This window comes from Ornithorhynchus anatinus, chromosome X3 (assembly GCF_004115215.2).
Source record: "Ornithorhynchus anatinus isolate Pmale09 chromosome X3, mOrnAna1.pri.v4, whole genome shotgun sequence".
Classification (NCBI taxonomy): domain Eukaryota; kingdom Metazoa; phylum Chordata; class Mammalia; order Monotremata; family Ornithorhynchidae; genus Ornithorhynchus; species Ornithorhynchus anatinus.
In genome coordinates, this window is record NC_041751.1 from 26,066,371 (window position 1) to 26,079,207 (window position 12,837).

The 12,837-nt window shown below is 42.9% G+C and overlaps 1 long non-coding RNA gene across 2 annotated transcripts in view; it reads left to right on the plus strand.

Moving 5' to 3' along the window:
* Window positions 1-6,588, plus strand: part of LOC103171388 — a 38,891-nt gene extending 32,303 nt beyond the window's left edge. For both annotated transcript variants that reach the window (XR_003755675.2, XR_486760.3), the window contains 2 exons: window positions 107-184; window positions 4,873-6,588. This is a non-coding gene — a long non-coding RNA (uncharacterized LOC103171388). The remainder of the gene's footprint in view (window positions 1-106; window positions 185-4,872) is intronic.
* Window positions 6,589-12,837: the final 6,249 nt, after the last annotated feature.

The following is a 12,837-nucleotide window of genomic DNA, read 5'->3' on the forward strand; positions in this document are numbered from 1 at the left end:
GCCCAATAAATACCTTTGATTAATTGATTGATTGAACAGAGCCCAGCAAGGTGGTGTTTCCAAAAATCTCTTGAGCAAGGATTCATAAGCATTTACGTTTCCACAGGTTTATCAACCAAAGCTAGCCGCCTGGGCCATTCAGGGGGCATTTCCTGCAGGCCAAGGGGATGGAAGATTTCTGAAGGTAACTATAATCTCCATTTGCTGATCTGAAAGATCAGAATAATGTTTTCATAATGAGGTTGTTTGCTTTCTATTTTTCATAGATTTTGTAACTTAACAAAAATGCAATGTGCCCTAAAACTGTCTTCATTTGATACTATGGGGGCCTAAAGGAACAGCTCTGTATTTAAAAAGGTATTATTTACTGGGCTTTATTTTCCATTTCTGTGAAATGCCCAGTGAAACTAAAGACCTCTTTAATTTGAAAGTGATGATCACTGCATGAATTTATTAAATGGAAAAAAAAATGTGCCCTGCCTGGCAAGGTTTCAGTGATTTGGGCCAGTTTGGTTATAACATTTGATGAACAAACTAAAGAAAAGAATTTTTTTAAGAAATCACAGGTCATATCTCTTCATTTCCAAAAACGTGTTTGCCAATGACTCAAAATCTGGCAGCACGATTAGCAAGCAAACAGAGAAGAGATAAAATGCCAAAATGATGTCATTCTGTTTCTATTGCTATCTGGGCTAAAAATTCCTGTGAACACACTTCTGCCATCCCGGCTGGAGAGGAGTAACAGTTTTGGACCTTTTTTTAAATTTTACATTCTAAAATTAATTTTTGGATTTCAGTTTCACATCTTAGAAATTTTGTCACTTTTTGGAGAGCATTGGCCTCTCTTTAAATGGTGCCATCCATATGTGAGAAATTGGTTGCAGTCCCTTGTCATTACTGGATTTCAAAAATTTGGTCAGTGCCTTGACAGTAAACCATGATTCCATTTAGCTCAGTTAAATTGAGTGGTTTCCTTTCCTCTACTGATGGGCTGCAGTTATTACATTTAAGTTCAGCATTTGGATGACACAGCCCCAGTTGGCAGTTTATGCTAGAAGAAAATGATTTGGAGCCCCATTTCACCATATCTTTTGGGAACTTTGTGAAGCTCAAGTTTGAAATCATTAGTAGGGCGATACAAAAACAATCCTACACGGCTCCACTGCTCCTGTGAATTTGTGAATAAATAAGAAAGAACCTTTCTAGAGTCTGAAGATTAGAGCTGAAGAGCCAAGAGCCCAACTCTTTTCCTCCTGTACTCTAATGCTTGAAAAAAATATTAAAACTATCCTGAAATTTCCTGACCCCCCCCACCTATCTCTCCCCCCCCCCCCGCACATACACCCTACCTGTCCTGTTGCAACCATCTTCCCCACACCCAACCTCATCCTCCATGTCCATCCCCCAACAGGGTGAATTCTGCAGAAAAGCAAATAGCATTTCACCTGCCTATCTTTCATCCCTCAGATCTGGAGAGGCTAGTACAGTTCTGGCTTGGCCACCAAGATCTGAGAGCAGATAGTCCAGCCTGCAGCTTCTGGACAACATTTTGGCCTAAATTACTTGGATGTCAGATACTTCCTTTGCATCTGGTGGCTTTTGTCTTACAAAGAAAAAAGACTTGATGGATGGAGAACTGAGGTTGGGAGTGAGCTGGTTTCTCAGACTGGGTCAAACCAATTTTCAGCAAACCAGATTCCCTGAGGTCAGAGAATCATTATTTGCTTTGGCAAGCTGTTTATCTGACACCAAGGAATGCAAATTTCAGTTCAAGTAGTCACTTAAAGAGCTCAGTCATCTAGGGAAACATTTTGATGTGATTTAATTTACCTTCTCCTATCCTAGCTGGCAATAATGAAAGGGTGACACTGAAATTGGGAGAATTTGAACTGCCCCTATCTCTAGATAAAATAATTGCCCTGAACCAAGATTTGACAAAGAGCATTACTTTAAAAAAAACTACAGGAACCATGAGATTTTTTTTTAAAAAAAAATAAAGATTGAGATTGTTTTCACAGCTGAAATGAAAGGCTCAATACATTTTGAAATTAGCCCAGATCCTTAACTATGTGTGTTGAGGGGGTGGGACAAATGTGTAACTTTCTGGTTTGATTCCCATAGCCTATAATTATATACAAACCATCTCTAAATCAACAAAAAGCAAGAGCATTCCCAGAATTGAGTTTTCCATTGGTTCCCAGATATGCTATAGGCATTCATGAGGAATTTCCTAAATGCTGCCTGCAATTAAAAGCTGAATCTGCTCTTCTCTGAATCCTGGGTCCTTTTAGACCCAAGGAAAGATGTAGACTAGCTGAATATGGATAGTGGCTAGTTAGACCAGATATTTAATATGGAAAATCTCAGAGAAATTGGCCAACTCGGCATGGAATCAAGCATACTTTGTGAAATAGATTTTCAAGTGGAAAATTCCTCCTTTGATCTGAAACTTTCCAGAGTAAATCTATCCTTCAATGCCTAGCTAATTTTTTTAATGGTATTTGTTAAGCTTTTACTATGTGCCCTGCACTGTACTAAGCACTGGGGTTGATACAAGATAATCAGGTTGGACACAGTCCATGTCCCCCATGGGGCTCACAGTCTTAATCTCCATTTTACAGATGAGGTAACTGAGGCACAGAGAAGTTAAGTGACTTGCCCAAAGTCGCACAGCAGATAAGTGGTGGAGCCAGGATTAAAGTCCAGGTCCTCTGACTCCCAGACCCATGCTCTTTCCACGAGGGCACGCAGCTTCTCTGCTAGATAGTGTTAGTGGCCAGCTTGCCATGTAGACAAGTTTAATGCATTTGGAGTAGTGTGCTGTTAAACCCATCTCCTAGCCCTCCCCAGGAATACTAGTGTCAACATGTCCACCTAATTAACAGACTCCATTTCAAATTTTTCCACCTCTCCCTCTCCCCTCTAATCCTGCCCAACACCTCTAAGCACTCCTCAAAGACCAGGTAGACCTGGAAGGGAGAGTGAGAAAACACCACAGAGCTGCCCTCATCCCTCAACAATAATCGTCTACCAGGCAGACTACCACACCAATCAGGAGGGACACAAGAAGATGGAATTTTACAGGGAAAAAGTCCTGTCTGCATGAATTGACTGAATACATTTCAGTCCATGTTGAACTGCAACAAAAATAATACAAGCACCAACTCCCTCTATCATTAGCTGGCTAACATGGCAATTTTTTAGTCCTTATAAATGCATATTTTGCTTTTTTCCCCCTGACACTAGTTGACATTAGTTGGCCAGTGTTTTGTTTTGTTTTTTTTTCTGGGTGTTTTTTTTTTTCTAGATTGATCTGTTTCTTTTAGTTTATTCTGGACATTTGGTCAGTGTCTTTTAATTGATTTGAAATCTCAAGGTTTTTAATGTTCCTCTCAAAAATCTAAAATAAACAAAGTGAAAATTTAGAGGTCTGGGTTCATGACTAAAGTTCCAACAAAATAATCCTTTAATCAAAGTTTTCCCCTTTTGTCAAAATAGCTCATTAGCCTACCCAATTTGACCTTGTGACCTGAATGAGGAAAAGAAGCCACAATTTTTTTTATGACAGTAATTAGTACTTTTTCCAAGAAGAGCATTTAGTGATTAATGGTATAGCCCAAGAGAATACTGATGTCAAATGGTCACCATTTCAAAATTGAAATGTCTGAGAAAAAATATAATTGTGGAGAGTTGAGACATTCAAATTGTACTTTTCAAATGGTATTGATTGAAACCCTGCCCACCGTCCACCTGTCCCCAGTTCTTTCTAGTTAAGGCCCAGGGTCACAGCCCTTTTGATTATGTTACCTTTCATGTGCTATTCCCTCTATGCCACTCTACACTGAGGTGCCTGGTGGATCCTTTGCTCAGCCACTTTAGACTTTAGACAACTCCTGAGGCTTTTTGTGGGGTTTCTCCCCATCTGTTAAATGGGATCGGTCATCCCGGCTAACTCTATTGCCAAAAGGAAAATTGAGCTCTTGGGGTGGTGATGTTAAATTAAGTTTTTTTCTCCTCTGAAGTCACGTTAGATAACTCATTATACTTTATTTTAGCCATTTTCTTGCTTAGCAAAAACCTCTTCACCTCACTTGGCGGCTTTACCTTGGCCATACTAGCACCCATCTCATTTCCTTCACAGGAATGTTGGGAGAATCAATGAGTTAATATATGGAAGTCCTAGGAGACATGGAGAAAAGGTGGTCTGTTGTAGCAAGATTTCTAAAATAACATGATAGCCTATGAAATAAATACAGAAAATTATGCAGAAACATTCACCACTTGCTTATAGAAGGAACCTTCTGCTAGATGACCTTTTTTATAGAAACGAGAAATATTCCTTTCCGCTAAAACTATAGGTCACCAAACAAGAGTTCTTTGAAATGGATTATTGGAATGGAAATAAACCATTCAAGTGCTTGGGGTTTTTCTAAGCCCTTTTTTGTTAGCCGTATATTAGGAAATCTCCTGAATCAGAAAAGATCAATATACAGAAATCACAACTTGGTGAGGCATTAGCCACCTGTGAATACTGCCATCAGCATTGTTATTCTGCTCTGCATTTGCTAACCTAGTTCCCAAAAGCAGTGCTATAAAATTTCATCTCACTAGCCCAGGGCCTGGTGTATGTTAAAAAAACATAGCTTGTCTCTCTCCTGACCTAATATTTACATTTGAGTAAACCATTCTTAAACTGTAAACTTAATATACAAGACCATAGAAGTTCAAGGACGTACAAGTGGGAGGAGTCAGGGGAAAGGGAGAGGAACATTTCATAACTTTTCCAGAAGCCTTGCTAACCTCATCTCTTTTCTCTTGTGTGTGTGTGTGTGTGTGTGTGTGTGCATGTACATCTGTGTGGCTATCATGTAGGGAAATGGTCCTATCCCGAAGGAAGTTAATCGCAAGAAGAACAAGGCGGAGACCATGGCTGCATTCCTGAGTCCAGTTCGTGGCTATGGACAGGGTTCCAAGGGAACCAATTACCTCTGCTATTTTTAATCATTACTCCTCCATTTGTATTACACATGGTGTATGGGTATTGATGAGGTCATGGTGTCATATATTGGGAATTGTTTCTGTGTAAATCATCAAGTATAAGAAGAAACTATGGGGGACTCTGAGCCTTGCTTTAGAGAATGACAGTGGACAAATATGTATCATAAACCAGTTTTTAATCATTCTGACGTACGTGAAAGCTCTCAGAATTTCACACTGTGAATCCACGTTTACAAATACAACAGGTGGGCCTTCAGGCCTGGTTCTCCTACAACAATGTCTTCCACTACTCAAACCCTACTGCCCAGATGCAACTGGTAAATTTCCGTGTCTCCACTTCCACAGCTCCTGACTGCTTCTTGCAGAGGCTGAGAGTCCCCATTTTTTCATTTAGATGTAACACACCTAGTGGTTATTTTCATCCATTGTCTGTATATCTCTATATTTTATCCATGTACTCTTTGATGTGTAGAAGTAGTTTGAAACTCATTGTTTCCTTGTGGTAAGTGACGGAGATGCTGCCACGGGATTTGAGACACTGATGAATGGTGCTATTTTGGACTTTAAATGCTCCTTGGCAAGGTAGCTCTGATGGAGTTATTTTTTATTTTCGTGTTCTAAGAGGGTGTTGGGACTTTGTTTTCCGAATGTTGTTCTTTAGACTGGACTGACTTGGTTCCTTGTGTCTTCAGTGTGGCTTTCCTATTCAGTGTTGTCGGGTGAGTAAATGCTAATAGCGCAAGTGAGGAGCTGATTTTCTGTCAGCCGTGTGCACGCTCACAAACATGCACCTGTTGGAGCGGGAGCAATCACAAAACTAATTGACAAACAAATCTCCTTTTTGTGCCCTCGTCTGCCTAACTTAGAGAAAGAGAAGCAATAATTTTACAGTGATCTTTAGAAATCTTTTTTTTTCTTGGTTTTAGTTCATACGTTTGGAAACCGGGGCAAGTTTTGAATGTCCTCTTTAAAACCCATCCAACCGCAGACCCACTAGGAATCTGACAGTCGTTCCCTCCCAAAAAACTCAGATGGAGAAACGCTTCAAAAGGCAGAATATAGCTCTACAGCTTTGTCGAGCAAGTTGTGGATTTTACATTTTTGCTCTTGCTCCCAGTGAAACTAATAAACAAAACAGAACCATCTACTCATGGAGTGTTGTTGTGTTAGCCACAGTCTGAAAGCCCACCTTAATTTTTTATATAACTCTGTCTTTTAGCTCTTCCTTTGACAGGGCAGGCTTTGTACTGAACTGTTTCTGCTTCTGACTGTTAAACCCCAATGCATGCATTGAACTTCTTAGCTCCCCTCTCTCTTAGTGCCCCTGTCCTTCCCTCTCCCCACTCAATTGTACCCACTCTCTAGAGTATCCCCCCCTCTTTTGTTAGATTAGGTATGTCAGTTGTGCTGTATATAGAGCAAGAAACAGTATTCAGCAGTCGTGGCATTTATGTATAGTGGCAGTTGTGTACTGCTGAAAATGCAGGCTTTTGTAACCATGTGATCTTTAATAATGCACTACAAGTACCCAGTGTATTTTAGCTCTTTTAGTAGGATTTGTTCAATAAATATGCAAGCTTTAAAGGTAAATCAGTTGTCTGATTTTTTTTTTCTTTGCTCGGCATTGAGGAGAACAGGGAGTTGGGGTCCGGTTGGATTCACATGGGAATGTGGGGGATCTAACAGAACTCGGGACAGGGCTGGAAAGAAAATCAGGCAGCAAAGAAGAGAATCAACTGTTACTTTCTACTTACTCCCTTTGCCTTGGGATTTTCCCTTGAGGCCATGGGATTTTCTCTCATTTGCTATGGACAGGTGCATGTGTTTGCCTTACCCGGAAGAAAAGCTAAAGGGGACACAGCTGGGGGGTGGAGGGAGAGGGTGGTCCCAAACCTGGTGGGCTGGCCATTATTTTAGGGACCCCCAAGGCTTTTGAAACTGCAGACATTCTCTAGTACCCGTGGTCCCGGAATGAAGGAGGGCAGGGAGAGGAAGGGTAACTGGAACCCCCACGTAACTGCCGGCCTCCTTCCCAACTTCAGCTTTTGCTGCCAACTCGACAGGTTTGAGCTTTCACTCCTTTTGTTCTCTCTGCCCACCCACAAGAGGGTAAGTGTGGAAGGGTCCCTGAAATGGAAGTGGAGGATAGGGCAAAGAGAAGCAAAAGTCCCAGGGAACCCATGGGTGGATTTCTGCCCTCTGAGAGAGCAAGACAATCAATCAATGGTATTTATTGAGTACTTACTATGTACAGAGCACTCGGCAAGGAAATTCTAGTCTCCTACCTGCATTCCAGAAAGAAGTCACTGAAGCAAGCATAGGTTTGGGTTGCTTTCCTGAGCTCTGATTGAGAAAGAAAGACTTCCCATGAAAATGAGCCAGGTTTTGTCCCCGATTCCAGACGTGCTAAGAGGTTGACAACACGATGGACCCAGACATAAGAGAGACAGTGTCTTGCCAACCATCGTCATGCTCCAGTTAACTGAAACTTCCAGGTTCAGCCTGTACCTACCATAGCCCAGGTCTGCTACAAGAGATGGGTTATATGGGTGCAAGCTGAGCTGAAGAAACCTGCTCTGGTAATTACACTGATGCTTAGGGATCTTAAAGGGCAGAGGACTGGAAAATTTTCTCTGGGCCAGATCCCTGGTGAGTGTCCTGAGGTGAAAATGTCTATTTATGACCCCCTTAGAAGAAAGAAAGACTGCCTCTGTAGATCAAAAAGGAAACTTGAAGAACAGAGCGAGAGAGAAATCCAAGGCTACTTGAGACTACTGAAGCTGTTACCCTTTTGCAATTCTTCCAGTTTCCTAGTGGGATAATCCAGCCCTGAAACCTCGCTGACACTGCCTATGATGTTTGAATCTGATTCCAGCCCCAGTAATAATGTTGGTATTTGTTAAGCGCTTACTATGTGCAGAGCACTGTTCTAAGCGCTGGGTAGATACAGGGTAATCAGGTTGTCCCACGTGGGGCTCACAGTCTTCATCCCCATTTTACAGATTAGGTAACTGAGGCCCAGAGAAGTTAAGTGACTTGCCCACAGTCATACAGCTGACAGGTGGCAGAGCTGGGATTCGAACTCGTGACCTCTGACTCCCAAGCCCGGGGTCTTTCCATTGAGCCACGCTGCTTCCCATAGCCACGCTGCTGTGGTCAGCACCCAACCCCTACCCCTTCAGAGATTTATGGTGAAATAGCGAGAAACATCAATGCGTGACTTCTTGTCCATCCCTCTGATATGGCCGATGGAATCAATCCTTCTCATCCTCCCTATGTGACCCTGCAGACTTCTTTCGCAGAGAAGGCCAATCTTTTCAGTCTTGTCCTAAGAGTCCCACCTCACAGTCTCCCCTGGACACTTAGATGTCAGACATCTACCTGATTGATAGAAAGCTCTAGAGGCTTTTCCACCTTCCTTTCTCCCTCCCCCTCCAGCCCTGTCCTCTAAATTGCTGCTGCCTTGGAAGGCCCCAGATCAGTCCTCAGATTGGAGACAGACTGGTTACTGGGTGAAAGTGCAGCCCAGAGCTACCTAAACCCTGAGCATCAACTTAAATTCGGAGTGAACTTTCACATCAATCAGGAGGAACACCTGAGGACATAATCTCATCGTAAAAGCACTTTGCCTGCACCTGCTCTCCCTATTTTTTTTTATGGTATTTGTTAAACACTTACTGTGTGCCAGGCACTGTTCTAACTTGGGTTGGACACAGTCCCTGTCCCACATGGGTTTACAGCCTTAATCTCCATTTTAAAGTTGAGGTAACTGAGGCACAGAGAAGTAAAGTGACTTGGCTAAGGTCACACAGAAGATAAGTGGCTGAGCTGGGATTATAACCTAGGTCCTTCTGACTCCCACACCCATTCTCGGTCCACTAGACCCTGCTGCTTTTCTAATGTTTTTCAGTTCCTTCATACCGATTTGCAACAGACTATACTAGTACAAACTTTCCTGCTGCTAACTAGCTAATGAAGTAGAGTTCATTAGGGCTAAGAATCATGTGGATTCTACCATTTCTTTTCCACCTCAAACTAGTTTTGCCAGGTATCTGACAGCTATGCATATTTCAAATGAAAGGAGTGCTGTCAACTTTCTAAACATGATTTATACCGAGCTGAAAAGTCTCATTTAAGAACAGCTTTCCTCACAGGGCAGGTGTCCCCCAATGCCTAGTCAGTCATTGGGTTGGACCATTTCAAAGTCAATGGGTGACTGCAAGGGACTCGGAGGAAGGGATGAGAAAACAAAAGAGAGAGTAAACCCAGGCTGCAAAGGGCAGTATTTTTTGAGAGAGGATTTTTCAAGTGAAAATAATCACTTTAAAGCAGACTTCTCTTTAGGTGTGGCATCTATGCATGGAATATGTTTGGAGTCAAACCTCCAGTTAAAAGCCGACACTGGGAACCCATATGTCAACACATCTCCCTAGCAGACAGACTACCACTACTTGTGATGAGCTTCCATTGCCTGCCCTTGGATCTCAGATTGCGTTCAATCCTGCAGCCTCTTGTTCACTGGATCTTTTTCTTTCTGTTTTGGCTCGTACCCCAAGCAGCTGTGAAATTCCGACATTTTTATTATCTGGATGGCCAGGCATTAGGGTGGTCGCGGAAGAAGATGCATGGGACATCACACATGCTATGTGTCAAACATGCTTTTAAAAAAAAATGAGAGAAGGGATGCTGCTGGCGAGTGAGACACAAGCCAGGGCAGAGGCTGAGGCCAGGCATTGAGACTTTTCCCCAGCCTCCCACCTGCTAGGCAGGAGGCAGAGACCCTGGAAAAGCTCCCTACCTCTCTGCCTCCACCAGAGTGGCTCTCTCCACGCACCCTGGTGGGACCATTTGGTTGTGGGTGTGTGCGTGCGTGTGTGTGCAATGCTGACTCAGTGTATGTGTATCCATTTATTTACACACACACATACACACATATACATGTCCATGAGTAAGGGGCCTGAGCATTCTGCTTGCAAGAGGCAGCTCCCGTTTAGACTGTGAGCCCATTATTGGGTAGGGATTGTCTCTATCTGTGGCCGAATTGTACATTCCAAGCACTTAGTACAGTGCTCTGCACATAGTAAGCGCTCAATAAATATGAATGAGTGAATGAATGAATGATTGAATGGGGCTGGGAGAGGGGTGGGGTGAATGGTAAGGGGGCCAAGTTGGAGAGATGCAGAGAATGAATCCCAGTGCTGCTGCTGCTGCTGCTGCTCCTCAGCTTCCCCCAGGAACTACTTCTAATGAAGGAGAAACCCCAGTTTGGTTTGTGCTTGGGCCAGACTGGCCCCTCCCACTGGGATCTGCCTCTGGAACGCCCTCCCTCCTCAAATCCCACAATGACTCTCCCCCTACCTCAAAGCCTTATTGAAGGCACAGCTCCTCCAAGAGGCCTTTCCTGACTAAGCCCTCTTTTGCTCTTCTCCCACTCCCTCCTGCGTCACCCTGACTTGCTCCTTTTATTCATCCCCCGTCCCGGCCCCACAGCATTTACGTACTTATCTATAATTTATTTATTTATATTAATGTCTGTCTCCCCCTCTAAACTGTAAACTCATCGTGGGCAGGGAATGTGTCTGTTTATTATTTTGTACTCTCCCAAGCACTTAGTACAGTGCTCTGCACACAGTGATCAATACATACGATTGAATGAATGAATGAAACAGGACCTAAGATCTGCCTCTTTTTTTTTCATATATATGGTATTTGTTAAGTGCTAGAGTATGGGCCTAAGAGTCAGAAGGATTTGGTTTCTAATCCTGGCTTTGCAACTAGCCTGCTGGGAGACCTTGGGCAAGTCCCTTCACTTCTCTGTGCCTCAGTTACCTCATCTTTAAAAATGGGGATTAAGACTGTGAGCCCCATGTGGGATGGGGACTATGTCCAACCTGATTAGCTTGTATCTATCTCAGCACTTAGAACAGCGGCTGACACATAGGTAAGCGCTTAACAAATACCATAAAAAAATTAGGGAGAGCAGGTGCAGGCAAGGTCATAGAGCAGAAGAGTGGCACGGCTGAGTTTAGAACCCAGATCCTTCTGACACCCAGCCCGTGCTCCATCCATTAGGTCACACTGCTTCCTAGAGGAGGTGGCCGCACTGGTTACTGACAGACTGCCCAGATCAGGGACTTATTGTTTTAGTGGTGTGGCATTCCTGACGTTTCTGGCTTACTTCACTTCTCATCCCTAATCAGAAGATTTGGAGAGGGTAAAGGAGTTAGGTTAGAGAGGGCATGTGAAGCATTTTGCTGTGAAAACTGAAGTGCAGCTTTTGGAATTTAGCAGGGAAGAGTGATGAACTAAAAGGAAGAGATGCTATCTAAAATGCAAATGCAAATTAAAGATTAGTCCACTTTTCAGAAGGAGACTGCAACCAATCTCTTTTCCTCCCCAACTCCAAGCTTAATTAGAACCTGTCATGTCTGAACTCTAACTGCCCTCCTTTACTTGATCTTCAGATACAGAGTTTCAGGATACAAAGAGTTACAATTTGAATAAAGGAAGAACAAAGCAAAATATTTCAAAATTTTGCAACTTTTTCTTTTCTAAAGAGGGAAGGGGAGAGTCATGAAAAGTCACCCAGGTGGGCTTCCAGGACAGATAGAGTCATGTCTAAGAAGCAATCTCGTAGCAAAAAGCAACAAACAGCTTTCGGCTGGACCATACAAATTAAGACTAAAAATAACTCACTGACAACACTCTCTTTGTTGGATTGAAAATGCACACAACCACATTGGTTGAAGGGTTGTGTTTCAAATTTTCAAACCAGCCCTGCTTTTGCCCCATAAAATTTGGTCAGAGAAGTATGGAGTGAGAGGGACAATGAAGGGGGTTTGGGGATACAGTAAGTACATGTGAGGAATAGGTGAAATAGTAAGCGATTGGAGAGTTAGCTGAATAGACTTCTCCCATCCTCCAGGTTCTCTAAATGCATCAGTAATATTGTCTTTCCTTCTCATAATCCCTTCATGAAATTTGAGGTTGATCTTTCCCCCTTTGCCCTGAAAAAAATTGTCTCATGTAGTGTCAACAGGTGGGTGGGTGGAGAGAGGTTAAGGTACAGAACAGTATGCTGATATAGTAATTTTGCTCAGTAAACTGAGCCCTCCCTCAGCACCCGAGACCCAGTCCTGTATCGACTCTGCTGCTCAATTCAAGGTAAAGACAAGGTCACTTAAAATACAAGGTTTAGGACAAACATTCCGATTCACCATACCTTTGAGAGAGCTTTGCTCCCAGAAACAACACACAACCCAAGGAATCCAGAGTATTTGGCTCATTCTGATTCCTCTTGCACCCACATTCTGAGACACAGCCAAAATATATTTGTACCAACCCTTAGCAAATCAAATTCACACAAGCAGGCTGGAGCGTTGGAGGGCCGTTCTGATACGTGCTTACTTGTTTTGATGCCTCTCTCCCCCTTTCTAGAGAGAAGCAGCATGGCTTAGTGGAAAGAGCACAGGCTTGGGAGTTAGAGGTTGTGGTTTCTAATCCCAGCTCTGCCACTAATCAACTGTGTGACTTTGGGTGAGTCACTTAACTTCTCTGTGTCTAAATTACCTCATCTGTAAAATGGGGATTAAGACTGTGAGCCCCACGTGGAACAACCTGATTGCCTTGTGTGTCTACCCCAGTGCTTAGAACAGTGCTTGGCACATAGTAAGTGCTTAAAAAACACCATCATTATTATTATTGTGGGCAGGGACTGTCTCTCATTATTGCTGAATTGCACATTCCAAGCACTTAGTACAGTGGTCTGCACACAGTAAGCGCTCAATAAATGCAATTGAATGAATGAATGACTTGTAGAGTTTCATCTTACTGCATCTG